The following is a 7,755-nucleotide window of genomic DNA, read 5'->3' as shown; positions in this document are numbered from 1 at the left end:
AAATGTTTAACAACAGGAGAGACAAAAAAGATTCCTGAAATTTGTAGTGTTTGCTTATTTCCATGACATAAATATCCTCACCGGGGCCAATTTGAAGTAACTGACAAGAGTCACTGGATTTGGCACTGGGAGGGGACACACACAATTGTCAGCTCACCACAGAAGTGACAAATCCCACTAGGGAGTATCCTAAAGTAGGTGGCCAATACTTTGGCCACCTGATGCAAAGGACTGACTTCTGAGACCCTGATGCTGGGAAAGATTGAAGGCGGGAGGAGAAGGGGACGACAGAGGACGAGATGGCTGAATGACATCACTGACTCAATGGACATGAGTTTGAGTAAACTCCGGGAGTTGGTGATGGACTGGGAGGCCTGGTGTGCTGCAGTCCATGGGGTCGCAAAGAGTCCGACACGAATGAGTGACTGAACTGAACTGAACTGAGGGAGTATCCCCATTCTGGGAATCAGGACCCCAAACCGGTACTCTTATCTCACCTTATCTTCACTTATTTGAAAGATTATTGTCTCCATTTTACAGGTAAGAACATCAAGGTTCTGGGTGGTTACATCAAGAATCAGCTCTGCACAGCCCAGGAAAGACCTTCAACCCAGGTCTGTCCATTTGCAAAAGTCTAGGTTCTTTCTTATTAAGGTTGACCCAAAACTTAGCTGCTCAAAAACTTCTCTAAGAGCAAACGGTAAATGATCTTTTGAGAAGTAAATAAATGCTTTGATAGGTAGAACTTATCTTCTGCTACTCCTTGGTGACTCCTTGGTTTATGTCTCACTGACTCCTGCCATAACTGATTTTGCTAAGCCTTTGGGATGGCCATGTTCAGCTGAGATGCAGTGAACTTGGTCCGCCCACTGCTTCCCACAACGCACTTGGCACCACACGTCCAAGCAGGGGCGTCAGGACGTCCAAGTGCCGGACGCTGTCTGCCAACAGCTTCCTACGTGACCCCTTAGCCTCCCTGGGCCTCAGGCTCCTTGTCTGCAAAATAGAAGAGTTTGATAAACAGGAAGGTGCTTCAGAGATTGCGCCATGAATCTCTATTCCATTATTGTCTGGTCTCTGCAGCTGGGACAGGATACCTCCTCAACCACCCTCCTCAACCCTGGACCTCAGCACAGATCTGGGCACAACCAAAAATGCCTAATGGATACGTGCCGACTGAAAAAAGAAGCCAAGTCATCTACAGGGAAAATAAGTGAGTTACATACCCAAAGGAGGCAACTCCATTCTAGCAACCTTGAGGGCCTACTTTGCCAGGTCGCATGCTGGTGGTTTGAGGGCCAGAGGGAAGAATGAAACACAGCGCCGGCCCTCAGGAAAGCCTCTCAGGTACAGAAGGAAGCCGGAAACAATATAATGCTGGCGAGGTTCAATGCGCTTTGCTGTGTGCCAGGACTCTGCTCTGAGCTGAGCAAGTCTCCCTTGGGGAACCCATGTTCTTCAGGGCAGAAGGGCACATAAGTGATTACCATTGAAACCAATGAAGACTAGTGCCATGGGAGCACAAAACGAGAGGGCTGAGAGGGCATTTGAACTGGGCCTTGAAAGATGTGTAGGAGCTCACCAAGGGGAGAGAATGTGGAGAGACCAACCCAGAGCGTTTGGGCAGCAGCAGATGGTTGTGTCTCTGGTGGGGAGTGACTGTGTTGGCGGAGGGAGTCTGACAGCAAAGTTGAGAGCCCCCATCAGGTGGACCTGCCCACTTCCTTGCCGCCCACACTTTTCCTGGCCCCGCCTCTGGCTTCCCACCACAGGAGGAGGACAGGAAGTTGGGGTGGTCTGTTTGGCCTTCTTCTGGCACATCTGACGGAGAAGGCAATGGCACTCCAGTACTCTTGCCTGGAAAATCCCATGGATGGAGGAGCCTGGTAGGCTGCAGTCCATGGGGTCGCTAAGAGTCGGACATGACTGAGCGACTTCACATCCACTTTTCACTTTCATGCATTGGAGAAGGAAATGGCAACCCACTCGTGTTCTTGCCTGGAGAATCCCAGGGACGAGGGAGCCTGGTGGGTTGCCGTCTATGGGGTCGCGCAGAGTCGGACATGACTGAAGCGACTTAGCAGCAGCAGCAGAACATCTGAACTGCTTCCTGCAGGAGAGGTCCCTGCAGGGATCAAGGCGCCCTCTGGTGGTCATCTGTGGAACTTTCCTCTCCTCAGGATTCTGAGCAGAGGTCAGGCTGGACAACTTTATCACCTTGTCTGTGGTTAAAAGTATCAAACTACCTTAAACTAAAAGAAAGGGGGGGGGGGGAAAGCAACAGTTCTTATTTTGGTCAGAATGGACAAGACCTTGGAGGTAAGGCTGGGCAAATAAGACGTTCACCGCTTAAAGCCACAAAACCAGTGACCATCAGACTAGAGGAGACTCAGAAGGGAGTCTAATCCATTCCTTACCCCCCACGACTGAGTGTCCTGGTTAACATCCTGCCAGGTAACACAGCTTCTGCTGTGTTGTTTCTTCTCCCTAAGGTGGCCCAGTCACCTATAACAGAAAGGTCTTATTCATTGTGCCCCTTCACCAGTGTTGACTAATTCCTGCCATGAACAACAGCTGAAGACAGGGGTGTATGGAGTCATGTGGACAGAAATAACATACCCAGAGGCTGTGGTTTCTGACTTCTGATTGCAAAACTGCTGACACAGGGAAGAAGTTTCCACTTGTATTGTGTGGCATCAAAACAGAATCAGAACCAATGGGTGGAAGCTCTCGGTGTGGGAGCAGCCCTTGTGGTGGCAGCTGGCACCTTGGAAGGAGTGGCCACTGAAGGGAGGACCTGAAGCTTAATGGAGTTTGCCGCCTTGAACATAGGGCACAGTTGGGCAACCTGGTACAGTGGGAAAAGCACTCAACTCAGCAAACTCAGATTTGAGTGAGGTCCTTCCCAACACTTCCCTTGTCTCTTGTGGCTCAGCTGGAAAAGAATCCACCTGCAATGCAGGAGACCTGGGTTTGACCCCTGGGTTGGGAAGATCCCCTGGAGAAGGGAAAGGCTACCCCCTCCAGTATTCTGGCCTGGAGAATTCCATGGACTGTATAGTCCAAGGGGTCACAAAGAGTCGGACACTACTGAGTGACTTTCACTTCACACTTCCCAATGCAACTCAAGTGACTCCACTGAACCAGGATGCTGACGTCCTGAAACAGGGTAGCAGGACTTGGATGGAAGGGCTTTTCCCAAGAGGGAGGCAGGAAGGTCAGAGTCAGGGTAGGAGCCGTTACCATGGAAGCAAGAGGCTGGAGTGATGGAAGAGGGGTCATGAGCCGAGCAAAGCCGGCAGCCCCCGGGAGTGAGAAAAGGCAGAGCAACAGGTTCTCCCTGAAAGCCTGCAGAAGGAACCAGGCCTGCCAGCCTATTTGGGACACCTGACGTCCAGAACTGTAGAAGAGTACACTTGTGCGTCTTAAGCCCCTGCATTTGTGGTAATTTGGCACAGCCACCAACAGGAAACTAATACTCCTCCAGAGAAGGAAATGGCAACCCACTCCAGTGGTCTTGCCTGGAGAATCCTGTGGACAGAGGAGCCTGGTGGGCTGCTGTCCATGGGGTCGCACAGAGTCGGACACGACTGAAGCGACTTAGCAGCAGCAGCAGCAGCATCTCCTGGATCCTACCAAACCCTCTTGTACACGTCTAAGCCAGTTCAGAGATGGTTTCAAGGTCATTTGCTTACCCAGACAATCCTTTCAGAACTAGTATCACGCCATCAGGACGTGATACTAGTTCACCCCTGCCCCTCCCCACTGCCAGCTCCTTTTTTTTTTTTTTATCTCATCCATTCTGTTCCATGGAAACTTCTAAATGATGGGTCACAGTTGTTTGTTGTTTGGTTGAGAACTGAGGGGATTTGGTGGAAGGAGGAAGGTTTATTTTTAAAAATCACACATACACAGAAGATCAGTCTCTGAGAAGCTGTGAAATCTTGTCCAATTTCAACTTTACTCACAGGAACCTACCCAAGAAAGTATTCAAATGAGCCACTCTTTTTTCTTTTCTTTTTTTTTTTTTTTATAAAATATACGTAACATAAAATTTACCATTTTTGCCATTTTTAAGTGTAGAGTTCAGTGACATTAAGTACATTTACACTGTTGTGTGACTATCACCACCATCCCTCTCCAGACCTTTCTTGTCATCCCGAAGTGGAACTCCGTCCCAGTTAGACATGAATTTGATGCCCAAAACTCAGCCTCTGTGCACCAGTGCTGAACTGAATCTCAGACAGATTCCTGCATGAAGTAGAAAAGAATAGCTTTATTGCTTTGCCAGGCAAAGGGGGGCACAGAGAGGTGGTGGCCTGAAAACCTGAGTGTCCCAACCAGGGAAGATTTGGTGAAGAGGTTTACAGCAGTGGTTCTCGGGCGGGTTTGCTGATGAGGATCAGGGTGTGTGCGAGGCCTGCACTCCTGTAATCTTGTCTTGGTAGTCTCTTTACAAAATTAATTAGGCTGCCTTGGGTGTCAGTCCCAGCCAGTGGAATCTTAGGTGCATTATGCAGCATAGGGCTCTCTAGCTGTGGCATGTGGGCTCCAGAAACTTGGCACATGGACTTTGTTGCTCAGCAGCACTTGGGATCTCAGTTCCCTGACCAAGGATCAAACATGCATCCCCTCCATTGGCAAACAGATTCTTAACCACTGGACCACACCAGGAATGTCCCAAAAGATAATTTTCAATGAAAGATAAAATCATGGGCTTCCCTGGTGGCTCAGTGGTAAAGAATCTGCCTGCCAATGCAGGAGACACAGGTTTGATCCCTGGTCCAGGAAGATCCTACATGCCTTGGAGCAACTAAGCCTGTGTACTACACCTACTGAGTTTGTGTTCTAGAAGCCTGGAAGCCAAAACTACTGAAGCCCAAGCACCCTAGAGCCTGTGCTCTGCAACAAGAGAAGCCACTGCGATGAGAAGCCTTCACACTGCAACTGCAGAGTAACCCCAGCTCACAGCAACTAGAGAAAAGCCCACCCAGCAATGAAGACTCAGCACAGCCAAAAATAAATAAAATTACAAAAAAAGAGAGATAAAATCATGAATCTCATGCAGATATAAAAATGAGCACCTGTTAAAGTTTTTTAATCCTACTAATTAATCAGTGAGGCAACCAGGCAGACATTAGAGTAGGTGTGAAAGAAAATCCAAAGAACAGACAAATTTATAGATCAAGAGTATTGAAATAAATGTGCAGATGTGAGCCAAACTGGTTTTTCCACCAAGAGGGTGGGTGGGAAGAAAGCCAGCCTCTACAGGATAGGACTGAATTTCCATAGCTCTAGATAAGAATCATTTCTGTCTTGCTATCAATTATCTCTACACTTTATAGAGGACTAGGATCAGAAAACTCAGAGGGATGACCTCTAGAGTTTACATAATGCATAGTTTCCCACTGAATCTTTTTTTTTTTCTCTATGAGAAGTAGCAGGGCTGAGGAGAAGAAATTAAAAAGAAGAGCAGACCAGGGAACTTCCCTGGTGGTCCAGCAGCTAAGACTCTGCTTGAAATGCAGAGGGCCTGGGTTCAATCCCTGGTCAGGGGACTAGAGCCCACATACCACAACTAAAGACCCCCACATGCCCAAACCATGATGGAAGATTCTACATAGGCAACTAAGACCCGGTGCAGCCAAGTAAATAATAAATTAAAAAAGAAGATGAAGAAGAGCAAATCAGTGGAATTTCTGAGGGAGGAAGGACCTCAGGAGTAGGGGGGGGAAAGTCCATATATTTCTGAAAGCAACTAGAGCTTCAACTATTAATTTATTACTTGGGACACTACTGAATTTTGCAGTGCAACTCTGATGTGAAAGAGCTAAGGGTTTGCTTCGGGGGCAACAGGAAGGGGAAGCCACAAAGCAAAGTGGGACCCTGGGATGAAGGCAAAGCTGCAGGGGAGTGGTACTCGGGCCACCCAGGCAGTCTGACCAAGGCTGGACCTCTCAGACCAGGTGCCGCCAGGGTGTTCTCCATGCCAGAGAGACCCTGAGGCCTAGGCCTGAATGGAGAGATGTGCACATTCCAGAAATGAGACGGACAAGCTTACCCCTGAAGGAAGAATTCTGAGATGGAGGGAATTCCTGCCTGTGGATATGGAACAGTTTGGAGTCCCTGTGACCACTGCTTGGAGAGCACTGCCTGTGATTGCTGCCCTGGCATTCTCCAAACCTGAATGAGGGAAGGAACCACTTCAGTGCCCACTGAACTGAAAAGATTCAGAAAGCTAAAGCCTGGCTGGTGCGGCTAAACCCCGCTTCTGCCTCCGTTCACCCTTTTCCTGGGATCCTCAGTGGAAAGTCTCCTCTGAAAGTCTGCAGATATTCTCCCCTCTACCACCAGATGGCGCCCCTCTCCACCACACTGGGTAATTGTCAAACCAGACAAGACTCGCTTAACAGACTCATTAGAAAGACCCTGATGCTGGGAAAAATTGAAGACAGAAAGAGAAGGGGACGACGGAGTACGAGATGGTTGGATGGCATCACCGACTCAATGCACTTGAGTCTGAGCAAGCTCCAGGAGATGGGAAAGGACAGGAAAGCCTGGCGTGCTGCAGTCCATGGGGTCGCAAAGAGTCGGACGGGACTGAACAACACACAGAGGAACCTGGCAGAGCCCAACCCAGCCTGCGCGTAAAAACCATGGGAATTTCTACCGTCTGGGCTGGAGGAGGAGCAGTGGAAAGCAGATACTGGCTGGAGAGCTGAGAACCCAGACAGGGAAAGAAGATTCCCATCTTCTCCAACCCGCCTGACCACGTGCTGCTATTTTTTTTTTCACTTCACACTCATTTGTTAGGGCTTCCTTGATGGTCCGGTGGTTAAAGACTTTGCTCCCAATGCTGGGCACCCGGATTTGATCCCTGGTCAAGGACCTAGTTTGCTCATCCTGCAACTAAGACTGACGCAGCCAAATAAATTAATTATATTTTAAAAAACAAGATCAACCCTTTTCCCCTCCAAAATATGTTTAATAAGCACTTGTCATGTGCTCTGTTCTCTATGCTTGGGGGATACAGAAGTGCACAAAACATATATCTCTGCTCTCCTATAGTTTATTTTCTAGATAGGGAACAGTCACGACAGGAAACATAACACAAATATACAATACAGCAGGTGGTAGCAAGGATTTTGGAGGATAATAATTCAATGTTATTGTGTAATTGTGTAACTGAATCACTTTGCTGTACGTCAGAAATTAATACTGTAAATCAACAGAAAAAAGCTAAGTCTTACTATATAGTGCAAGGGACTATACTCAATATCCTATAATGAACCATAATGGAAAATAATATAACATCTCTTGATGAAAAATTTCCAAGCACTTGATGAATCAGGAAGCTACACTTCATAATGGGGAGAAACATCAGTCAATCAAACAGACCCAGAAATGACAGAGATGATGGAATTAGTGGACAAGAGCATGTTAAGTAGAGACTTCTTTTCCCAATTTGATAAAAAATATAAACCCACATATCCAAGAAACTCAAAGAACCAAAAACACAATAAATGTGAAGAAAATGACACCAAAGTACATCAAAATTTAAACTAGCAATAAAGAGAAAATCTAAAAGCAGCCATAGGAAGAAAGGGCACATTACAGCTAGAGAAACACATTTTTCATTAATCTCCTTATTGGAATCAGGGTGACCTAGAAGATAGGGGAGAAACATTTTAAAAGTTCTAAATGTAAACAAACAAACACCCATCAATCTAGAATTCTATAGAATGACAAAACAAA

The sequence above is a fragment of the Cervus elaphus genome, chromosome 5 (assembly GCF_910594005.1).
Source record: "Cervus elaphus chromosome 5, mCerEla1.1, whole genome shotgun sequence".
Classification (NCBI taxonomy): Eukaryota; Metazoa; Chordata; class Mammalia; order Artiodactyla; family Cervidae; genus Cervus; species Cervus elaphus.
This window is presented reverse-complemented; position numbering follows the sequence as displayed.